The 12,941-nt window shown below is 26.8% G+C and overlaps 1 pseudogene; it reads right to left on the reverse strand.

The window, feature by feature from the left end:
* Window positions 1-10,034: 10,034 nt before the first annotated feature.
* Window positions 10,035-10,763, reverse strand: LOC132936998 (uncharacterized; annotated as a pseudogene).
* Window positions 10,764-12,941: the final 2,178 nt, after the last annotated feature.

Genomic DNA, 12,941 nt, shown 5'->3' on the forward strand with positions numbered 1-12,941 from the left:
TCAACCATAGTTAAGATTTTTAGTTAATTCATTTATATTTTTTATAACATATCAAATGAATTATGTTGGATTTCAAAGACAAATTAAAAAAAAAAAGTCATGCTATTAAAAAAAAATGTTTGCTTATTATACATTCAAATGATGATTAAACTAAAAGTATAATTTTTGATATAAGATACCAAATTTAATATAACTTGTTTTTGTGCTTACAGTGCTGTGATATTTTGTACTTTCACTTAACACGTTGACTGCGTATATTATTTTGCAGTATAAAAAGAATAATAGTACCTATACTAATGTTTACTGAACTTCAACAGGAAAATCAAAATTTCTGTGCATATTCAAATGTACAGTCACCAAAAAAGTTAGTACAAGTCGTCATAAATTCCATATTTTGTATTGTATTTAAACATATAAACAGATGATTGTCGTCAGGTAAATTGTTGAGTTTTACACATTAAACTGTTTTCTTTTTTATTTTCCCGTTGAAGTTGAGTAAGCAATAGTATAGGTACTATTATTCTTTTTTATATTTCACTCTACCTAACATTGTGTAAATAAAATATAATGATATTTTACTTTGAAAAAAAAATCATTTTTTGACTTTTGACAGCATCATATTAACTGCAGTTTATACAGTTAATTTATTTTAAAAGATTTATAAATATTTGAAATGATTTGGATACAATGCAATCTTTCCTAATGGACACCTCTCAACAGAATCCTCTGAGTAGTGGAATCATCAAATATTATACTATAGTAGAACTATAATGAAGAGTAGATATTATAGTTTTTTTGTTTCTGTCATGCATAATAGAAGATGTTGATGGAATATTGTTGTGTCTAACATTTTAGACATAATTTAGTGTGTCACGCCTGAGGAAGTAAAGACATGTTTTAGCAGTGTTGGTTTGGCTCATAATTGAGCATCAGAACCAGTAATTTTTAATGGGCTTCAACGCCATACAAACTTTAAAAATAAATGAACTGCTTTTTGACACATTGCAATAAAATAATTGTAATTAATTACATTAAAATTATTTATTATTTTAATTATATAACAAAAATTAAAGGTAAATTAACAATGTTTTACATACTTTTTTTTACAATTTGTACACATAAAATCACTACACAAATAATAAATTATTATTATAGTTACCTACATTATAGAAGTTTTTTAATTTAACGCTGAAAAATCCTTATTAACTAATAATACCATCTTTCTTTATAAGTTAAATGATGTTTTCTTCAACAACCAGACAAAATACATTTATTTTATTTCCTTAAGGGGATTCGATACCTTGATATTCTGTTTTTGTCTAACACACCCGGGACATAGGATTTTAGACTGGTTCTTTGCCAAACATACCAACTGATTTAATGAAGCGATAAGAATTCAAAAAACCGATTTGAAATGTTCGTTAAGTCTATTTTAAATCAACTTTCCCAAATTTTGATTTTTAGATTTTAACTTCTCCAAAAATTAAATTGCGACAATTTTTAAATACTTTTTTTTATATGACATTTTTAGGAATTTGGGGGATAATATCAAACATGTGGGAAAGTCGATTTCAAGTAAACTTGACGACAAATTTGAATTTGTCAAAACAAATCTGTTCAGAATTCTTATTGCTTCACTAGTTTGATTGGAATATTTGGCAAAAAACACGTCTAAAATACAGTGGAAACTCGATAAGTCGAAAAAAATTCCGTCCCCTTGCGAAAACCTCGATTACTCGAAAAAAAAACTATAGTTAACTCGAACATTCTGTGCTCCGAATATGACGGATAATGACAGATAATTTTATAAACATTTGTCTAATCGGCTTGTCCGTTCCGATAATTGACAGCGTCACGCACCTCTGAAAATTTCAAGTATATACGGTAATTTGTTTTAAAGTTACGTCAAAAAAGTCCAAGGCTGGGAAAGTCAATGATTTTTTTAACTCAGTTAAGTTAAGTTAATATGCACCAATAACAAAAAGTTAAAAGTTAATACACACTTTTTGTTAACTTTTTATTAAGTTAAAAAAAAGTTAATTTGTTTATACAACGCTAGCGTACTTAATTTTTTTCCAACCCTTAAACTAAATTAGGATAAGATATAGTGTTTATACTTCATACAGTATTTCCATATAAGTTAGATTTGAATGATATACATTTTTAACTTCAAACAATTTACGATACATATTTTTTGACAAGAAAACGAAATAGACTGAAATAGTGAAATATTATAAAATTAAAAACAAAATAAATTAACTTAACTTACTTCTTAAAATGAAAAATTGAGTCGTTAATTTCACGTTAACTAAGAAAGAAATTTAGTAAGTTAACAGGTAACTTAATGAAAAACCAAAAGTAACTAGTTAAGTTAAAAAGCTAAAATAAAATTAACTTTTGATCTTAACTTTAACTTTTTAACTCTTTAATTCTTTGTTTATAAGTATAAATTTCAAATTTGTCAGCAAATTGCATTTTATATTTGAAAATACTTTTAAGATATACCAAGCTGCTATACGATGCCTAATTAATATTTGTCTTTATATTATGGTTGGTTCCAACTTATGTAATTTTGATAAAAGACTTACGATACTTGACATCTTACAACTATGATGAACTAGTAATGATAGTAATTAGTAATTAGGGATAGGTATAGGAGATGGAAAGTTACTCTTTTCATGCAATTCGTTTTAGACTTAGAGAAGCCACTGGATTTTGAATACATGTTTAATTTATCTTTATACTATAATATTATATTGAAGTAATGAAATATGTATCCATATAATATATAGTATAGTTGTTTTTTAAAATAAAAAAATTAGATTATAATGTTTAACAATTAAACGTTAATGTAATTAAAATACCTTTGTATGACTCTCAATCTAAAATTCTAAAGCATATTATAGGTAGGTAATAGTTTATTTTGTAAAAGACGATTTTAAAAACATTTATTGTTTAATGCTTATTATTAGTTGTAGACAGTGGAAAATTAGGTCTGTCTGAATTCACGGTCCATCCGTACGTGTATGGTTCACTAATACTAAACATTAAACAGTAATATCCATGGTATCCACCTTTGAAATATAATAGGCCAGACAAAGACAAAAATTAAAACCATCACCAAAACATTTCTGTACCTATACGCCATAGACTAGATTCCGTGCTTATAAGCTAGCCGTTAGATAATTATATTATACACCTAATACCATTGATACTAGTATTAGAGTACTTTAGATTACAATGCTAATATTTATGTGTTTATTTCGGTGCACACGAATTGCCTACCATGTCAGGTAAACAAACCTTTTTAAACGAAGTTCCTTATGTGATACTGTCATAATATAGGTAGATCAGGCAACTCATGAATCATAATCAAATATCTATAAAAAAAAATTGTAATCGTAGAAACATAATAATATCATATTAATATCAATCATAAATCATATTATTGTAAAAAGTACACTATACTAAGTTTCAATTTATTCTGTATTTATATATTTTATTAGCTAATTTGTTTTCTTCAACATTAGTTTAATTATTGTGATTTAATTACAATTTAGCTGATTTATTTATTTTCTATAAATAGTGTTCTTTCTTATATTAGTTTTCGGAGTTTTTCTAGACTTATCAATATTATAGTATCAACTTACATAATTTTAAAACCTTCTAAACATTTTGTATGTTTGGGTGAGGAGAATCAAAAAACATTAAATATTGATACATTTTAGATTCTGAGAGATACAAATTTTTTTTGTGCTGTCATCACTTTTTAGGACAGTAAAAGTGCTTGGATTTTCTTCAAAAGTAACTTTTCTGATAGGAAAGTGAATCTAGTTGGTACTTTGAGGGGTAAAAATTCCAGTGGCAAAATCTGTTTTCGAGAAAATCGATTTTGGTTTTTAGTGCAACTCTAAAACAAATAACTGTAGGTACATGAAATTTTGACTGAATGTTTATATTAGCATTTTCTATACACTATAACATTTTCCAAATATTTTGATTTGTTATAAATTGTTTAGGAACATATTCACTTTCCAATTTTATTAGTATTTTTCTATGGATGTCAATAAAACTTAATTTGTTGGGAAAAAAGCTTGACAATTTAATACAAGGCTCCTACTATATTATTACAATGATATTTAAAAAATATTAAAAACTCTTAGTCAAAGTTTTTATTTATAAGTAAAGACCGGATTTATATTCTCTTTAAATACCTTAAATATCATGCTAATATTCTCGAAAAAACCTTAAAATATTCTCATTATATTCTCTTAAAAATTTAAAAAATATGCTAAAATATGCAAAATATACAAAAAAAAGCAAAAATATGCAAAAATAATCAATAAACATCATTATATTTACTTTAATATGCATTTAAAATTTTTTTTTTCAATTTTATATTAATAGTGAGTTAATTATTAGGTATATAAAGTTTCGTATTCTAATGGAATTTAGTAAGAGTTGTAAATGATAAAATAAAAAATTGTAAATGTTCAAAAAAATTTTTTCCGGGTAAAATTAAAATTAAAAATAAATACAAATTTTTTCTCACAATTTACGAAATATTCCAAAATATGCTAAATGAGTTAAATATTCTCTAACCCATAAAATATTCTCAGATATGCAAAAAAACTTTTTTCTTTGCATTCAGAATTGAACAAATCATCCACATTTTTTACTCTCATAAGACTACATAGACCCAGTAACGATATGTAAAAACATATAAATCCGGTCTTTATTTATAAGCATTTAAAGTTCAAATCTTGACAAAATACAAAAAAAATCACGAAAATTTGCTAATTATTTTGAGTTAGTAGTTCATAAAATATTTGCTTTTTAAATCTAAGATTTGAAAATGCAATCCAAGATTCCTCATAAGTTTGTCTAACTTTATCAAAAAAAAAATTTTTTAGTTTTTTTTTTTATAAATATGAATAAAATTTTATTTTTGGGTAAAAAAGCGTGAAAATTTAATAAAAGGCTACTGATATATTGTTATAATAGCAGTTGAAAAATATTAAAAATACATAGTCACAATTTTTTTTTATAAGCATTTAAAGTTCAAATTTTGACAATATTTTTTTCAAATTTCAAATTTAATAATTATTTTGTAGTTAAGAATTTATAAAAAGTTCAAATTTATAGCTCAGGATTGAAAATTTAAAACAAGGTTAATAGGTTATATATAAATTATTTTATTCACAATAATATCATTACAAAATACTTGGTAATATCCAGGGCTTGCATTTGAAAAAAAAATTCTGTTTTACGTTATTTACAATTTAAACGTTACACAATTTTTTCGTTTATCGTTATTCAGAATTAAAACGTTACACAATTTTTGCGTTTATCGTTATTCAGAATTAAAACGTTACACAATTTTTGCGTTTATTGTTATTCAGAATTAAAACGTTACCAAGTTTTGAATTTATCATTATTAAGAATAAAAACGTTATTTTACCCAACATTTTCCAACAATCCAGTAAATAATTTACTACTTAATTTTTTTCAACATCGTTACCAGAAAATTATAATTTATTATTTTATTAATATTCAATATTGGTATAAATGGTATTCTATATACCAAACACCTAGGTATTTTATATAATTACGTTGGTACCTATACTATACCAATTATTATTTAATATTTTAATTTAATAAATTACCTAGGAATTATATAAAATCCCTACACATTATATTACCTATAATAGCAAAAATAAAACCATTAATTATTATTGTTTTAAATGTATTATACATTTATACCTAATTAATCATCAATCATTATTATTTATTTATAGTTTTATAAGTGTTAGAATTATATAGTAATTTTTACAACATTTCATATTATGTAAATATCATTTAAAATTAGACAGTAATTTATGTTTTGCACATTTGCACTGATTAGTTTGACATATACCTGAAATGTACATGAAATACATTACCTGAAATGTATTTATACCTTGCTACAATTGCCTAATAAATTATAGAAATATTGAGTATAGACTATAATATTATAGTATTCCTATTACTATATACACAAATAATGGAATAAATACTAACACCAATATGTAAGTAAATAGTAATGTATTCAAGTATATATATGATACTACACATGATAGCGTTTTTGTTTTAATATTTAGCTAGGTAATATAAATAAAACGGATGTTTTAATAACAGTATACTAAGAGGATCGCAATAGACTACAGACTACAGAGTAGACAAAGTACAGAGTGAATAGTGAATACAAAATAAGTCTATACTCTATACTTCTACAGCGCAATTATCGGGGCATTATTAATCATTATTAATAATAATAATAATTATCTTACATAATTATTATTATTATTATTATTATACTAGGTATTAGCTATTGACAATTCAGTTTAAAAGTTATCAATAACTCCAAAAAAATGCGGGTAGGTAATGTCCCAGATACGGAATATAATATAATCAATTCTTAGATTTTTTTCTAAGACAAAAATAAATAGCATGAAATAAAATATATTTCTACGAAACCAATATACCCTAAATACCTTTAAATAAATGGATTTTAAATTTTCAAATAATTTTTTTTTGCGTTATTTTTCGTAATGATATTCTATAAATTACGTTTTGCGATATTTTTTGTTTAATGATATATTATATATATTGTTAATCGTTATGTTTTGTTTTGCGGTATTTAATTATTTTTGATTATCGTTTTCCGTTATAATTACGTTTACAAATTTCAATCGTTATTTGTAAAATATAACGTTATAACCATAACGTTATTATAACGTTTGTTAGCCCTGGTAATATCATAGGCTGACTGACTGTTTTCGCTCAGAATCGTTTTTCTATACAATGATATTATATCATTGAATAAAATTTAACACCATCCACTACAGTGATCCACCTGTAACCAACTGTACAGCAGAGTGACATCAACTTACCCACCTTTTTAATTTATTATTACTATTTTTGATAAAAAATAAATTTAAACTATATGTTGAAACCATTGGGAACCACAAAAAAAACAAGTGAAAATATGACAAGAATTGCGTCCGGGACGTGGCACGTTCAAAAAGGTTCGCTTACCTATTTCGGTACACAATTCGTGTGCCCACGTTTATGTGGTGAAAAGGTACCCGAAAATGAAATACAATCTTACATAAAACCCATTTAGTAATAATTTTACAACAACCCTGAGAACAATACAATCACTGGACCCATATCCCGTAGTCTTATAATACATATTATGTAAAACCGGAGTATCCAGGTGAAACCCGCAGAGGTAATGGCCTTAGTGGTAGAATAACAGTAATTTTAATCAAATGCAATGACTCAATAAAAATGTGGGATTAGTACGGGATAGCGGCATAGCAGGCAAATAGATGGTCATTTCAACATTAACATGTTTTGGGACTGGGTATACGTATTTTGTTTCTGAACTATTTTCTGTCACTGTCCTATGTGGATACTTATTACCTGACGAAAACATATTTATACTTTATAGATTTAACTTATAGAGGAAAAATATCGAGTAACGTGCTATGTGTTTTTAAATATATAATAAAAATGTTGAAATAGGAAATAGCTTTTTTTTTCTCATTCCATTTATTTTCAAATTTATTGCTTTATTTCAAGTTTGAAAAACAAAAACAATAATGGTTTTTTAAAGTGATATCAAAAAAAAAAATAAAAACAACGTTGCACAGCCAAAGTTGTCCTTTTTATGTGGTGCAAATCTCGTTTCTTAGTTATAAAACAGTATTTGCTATGTTGTACATTTGTTAAACGAAGAAAACACATGCAGGTGTAGCGTCTTCTTCTCACTGCAGAGTATGGTCTATGTCAAGAATCTTCAACCCTTATAGACAGAGGGATATTGATTGTTAAAAAAAAATTTAGTACAATTTTCAATTTTGGGCACCAAATTGTCCATCTCTACTTTCTTCAATGCTAAAATAGAATGTATGCATATTGTACTTTTAAATCAGTTGCATATACGGATATACGTCATGATAGAAGTTAGATCATAGAATAAAATTGTATTGTTAAAAATTTGTTTATTTAATAATTAATATACAAGAACTTAGAACACTTTACACTTTCAATGCATCTAATTAATGTTTAATATTTATTCAAATAAGTATACAAATTAAAAAGCAAACTTACTTTTTTTTTTAATTAGTATATTTGGTTATTACACTTATATATATATATATATATATCAAAGTTAATGTTTTAAGTCAAATTTGATTTCAGCTAATCAGCTTTCACAAACATTTCGATTGTTCGCTAGTAGATAAACTAGTTCTAAACGTAAATTTATCTAAACTACCGTGTAGTATTTTTGTTGCTTCATCTCGTCTGTCCTTTAATTTTCTCTTCATTGAACCATAAAGTATTTTTTTGACATTTTAAATTATTAAAAATAATAAACAAATGACAAATAGATTATACAATAAATACGAAGTAACTACGCAAGACAATAACGTCAATAGTTTAATAGTACAACGATAATAACGGCAATTTATAAGATTTTGCTGTCGGCAAAGTTAATTAAGGCTTTTGCTTTCAGGGAAAATGGATTATACTTTATAACCCACAAAAATATCCAAGTAAAATCCAAATCTATTTTATTTTTCCAAAGTATTATAAAAAGGTACGAAATTAATATTTTGTATACCTGAAGTTGCTGGGCACCTCTTTTGAGTGGGCTCAGTGCAAATGTCCCATCTGTCCTTGCATAAATATGGCACTCCTCACGCTTCTGCTTTACTCCCGGGTGGACGTCGTCACATATACATCGATTGTACCGCCTCTGAACGACGCTCAAACCATTTTTTTTCTCGCGTCTCTTTTTACGTAAAAGGCCGACGCGTTATTACGCGCCATTGTCAGGGGCGGATCCAGAGTTAGGAAATTGTGTGTCGGGATATTTCAAGAGGCCACTTATTAAAACCAGATTAGAAATCTATACTTGTGTAACAGGTGTATAAAATAAAAAAAATTAATTTATACTGTATGTGTGTTTATTCGAGGGTCCCTAGGGTTCATACCCAAGATATGAGAAGAGGCCAATTTGATAGGAGATGGTAAACTGCGGCAAAATTAACCTTTTTCTAAAAGTTGATATATAAACTGCGGCAAAAAAAATTTACATTATACAATCTGCGACAAAACCGTTAAGATTCATTATACAAACTGTGGCAACTTATTTTATATACCTTTTATATATACCACCTATATAATACATATCGATACGATAAACTATATATTATACGTTTATCGTTTAATTAGGTATAATACGTATTTTATCGGTTGCCTAACTTCATGATCGATAACGTTTGTAGTTTGTACGCTATCTTGTAATATAGACATTACCTATAATAGTATACTCCATAGATGTCTCTAGAAACTCATAGAGTATTAGGCGTAAAAATAAAAAAAAACCAATTTTAAAATTGAAAAATATTATTATTACTAAAAATGATTTTAAAAGATCATAAAATGATCGTAAAATCGAAAAAAAAAATTTTAAAAAATAAAATAATAATACAATATGTTTCTAATTAACATTTTGTCGTTTATTCTTAAAACATACTTTTTTTTTCAAAAATTCATATCTTGAAATTCGTCCATCTTCTTTCATTTGCCGCTGTTCGTTAATAAATTTGTATTTTTGCATTGTCGCTTTATTTCTTTTTTGTATTACACCTTCTTCTGTACTTTTAATTTTTATATATGTGTCAACTTGAATATCCTGTAGAGCATCTATACATTTATATAGTGATGGATGATGATAATAAAAATGTTCGTTAAATTTTGAATGGAAAGATTCACATACATTATTTGTTATAACTTCTGATATCGATGCCCACAAAGAAGGAGGAAATATGTCTTGCATATAAGTTTCTGTTAAATAATCACAAAATTGTACTATTTGATTATTAGATGGCATATCTGCAATTAAATCAAAAACAAACGAATCTTCGACTTCATCAGGTTCAGGGAACGGAAGACCAAAAATATAATTTAAAAATTGTCCTTCATATACCGCGGACCGCTTCGTGCATTTCAATTTCAAAATCAATTACGAACATATTTGGGTTAAGTACAAGTCCTTCGGTCAAACATGCATCATGTAACTTTTTAAATACATGTTCCTAAGTCGATGTACGTTTATTGGGAAGCAATGCATATACCAGAGACGTATATATACCATTTTGAAAACCATGCAGTACAAAAAACTGGTAAAAAAATTTAGTATAGAACTGGAATGTTTCCTTCTCATTTATTAGCAAAAAGTTTTCATTTTTGTTAGTCGTAATATTCATATTTATTAGAGCTTTATGTACTTCATTAATATTCTTGGGAAGTGGTGGGTGATATTTGGTTTTTTTATTATATGCATTTTTACGAATATATGAAATATCATTAGTCAGTAATTGTGTATCGTTTCCTAAACTACGAAATTCTTTTCTTATTATTTTAGATGGCATTTCGTTTATATTGCTTTCAGATATATTTCGTTCGATATTATTACTTACTGCTTGACGCTCAATTGTAGAATATGCTTCATGATAATGATCCAAAACTGATTTATCTTGTATTAGAATTTTTTCCTTGTTGAAGACCAATTTTTCCTTGCATGTTTTATTAGCGCATTACCACGTTTTATTACCACTTATTTTTGATTCATATTTAAATTTGAATTTAAAATTGATTAACACTGTTAATTGTTTGCCATTCTGGCTAAACATTGTTGTAAATTCCATCACATTGAATAAACTTTTAACCCTACTAACATTTAGCACTTGTAAGTAGATACTAACTAGTATTATCAAAAGTAAAGGAACCAATATTACCGATATGCTTCGTTAAAATTTAAAAATACATTTGGATTTACCTTACCAATTTCTACGCAAGACGCAAAATCACATAATTAATTAAATGATAAACGTACATAGGTAGTAGGTACACATTGGTAGGTATATATGATTTAGGTACTATAATATAGTATAGGTATATAGAAGGTACCTATATAAAATAAGTTGCCGCCGTTTGTATAATGTATCTTATCGGTTTTGTCGCAGATTGTATAATGTAAAATTTTGTTTTGCCGCAGTTTACATACAGCCAATTTGATCAGAAAATATTAATTGTGGGTCTGCTGACCTCCTGAACCCTCCCCTAGATCCACCCCTGGGCTCATTGTTATTATAACGATGTTCTGTATTTTGTTTTTTTGTTAGGACCGTATACAAGCCCGGATTAAGATATTTTAAGGCCCAGAGGCCAAAGTTTTAAATGAGGCCCCTGTACGAAATTTGGGACCCATGATAACGGTGACTACCATTCATATAAACCAAAGTACCTACATTATAATATAAAGTGTGGCAATTTATTTAACATAGGTACCTACTGTATATCCTGTATATATAATGTTTAGGAAAATAATTTTTTGGAAAATAAAAAAAATAATTATATGGAAAACTGATTTGTTAGAAAATAATTTATGGGAAAATAAATAATTGGGAACCTAAATTCATTGAAAATATTGTACACACAATATAATAACTATGAAAATAAATAGTCAGAAATCTAAACCATGGAAATCCAAAAAATATAAAAACAATTATATGGAAATCAGATTTGTTAAAAAATAATTAATAGGAAAATAAATAATTGGAAACCTAAAGTGGAAAATATTGTTCACAAAATATAATAACAATGAAAATAAATAATCAGACCATGGAAATCTAAAAAAATATGTTCCAAAAGTTTAACGTGAACTGTAGAAATGTACCAATTTCCCTCAAAGCAATATCGCACTTGGTACAATGTGGTGAATTTTACCGTCATGGGTAGCGAACATTTGTTATTTTTTGGTAAATTACAATATAATATGTCGCTTATAATTATTATCATTGAAATAATTGTATTAATTAGTTAATTTTATGCATTTTTTTTATTTTCATTATATTATAATAGTATAATACAAATACTATAGCCAAGTGCGCGTCGTCGTGCTATTACATATTTACCTCCCCTATTAGCTATTTTACGCCAGGTGTGGTAGGTACTGTGGTATGTATATAATAATTTGTTGAGGGCATTTTGTTGTATAGGTAGTTTGGAGCCTTGGAAGATTGCTAAATGTACGTACACTGAACACAGTGAATTAGTAGAAAATTTACATTTGAATGTAGTTGAAATTGTTTAATACCTACTACCTAATATAAAACAAGGTTCCACGTAAGTAGGTAAATGAATTACTTTATTCACAATAATATCTTAAAATTTACTTAATAATATCATAGGCTGACTGACCGTCTCCGCTCAGAATCGTTTTTTGTACACAATTATATTACATCATTGAAATTTTAATTCAAATTTAACACCATCCATTACAGTAACCAACTTGTAATCTACTGTACAGCAGAGTGACAACAACTTACCTGCTTTTAAAATTATTATTATCTATGTACAAAATAATGTTCGTGATTTTTACAAATTGTGCAACACCCAAAACCCCCCAGACTACGCCATTGGTTACCTCCTATTTCCTAAATAGTATTATGTTTGCCTTATGTCTATAATGGTCTATCTGCTAACACGATATTCGTGTTATCGTGTCATCGTACGACTGCGAGTGAAAATTATTGGGAATTGGACTACCTATAAGTAAATAAAATTTAATAATCAGAACTCTTATGCGTGTTCACATATTTAGCTGATACATGTAAACAATTTACGCGAATATCACTTAATTGGAACTTTAGGTAGGCACCTGGTACACACAGACACAGTTAGTAGTTACAATCCAGTGTAATACATTTTACATAGGTAATATGTACTTTTATATATAACAGTAGGTTTGCACATTCGTCCCGGTTTTAACGGATGTCCCTGTTAAAGTTCACTTTAAAGTTCCCATTTTATTTACAACTTTT

Source organism: Metopolophium dirhodum, chromosome 1 (assembly GCF_019925205.1).
Source record: "Metopolophium dirhodum isolate CAU chromosome 1, ASM1992520v1, whole genome shotgun sequence".
Classification (NCBI taxonomy): Eukaryota; Metazoa; Arthropoda; class Insecta; order Hemiptera; family Aphididae; genus Metopolophium; species Metopolophium dirhodum.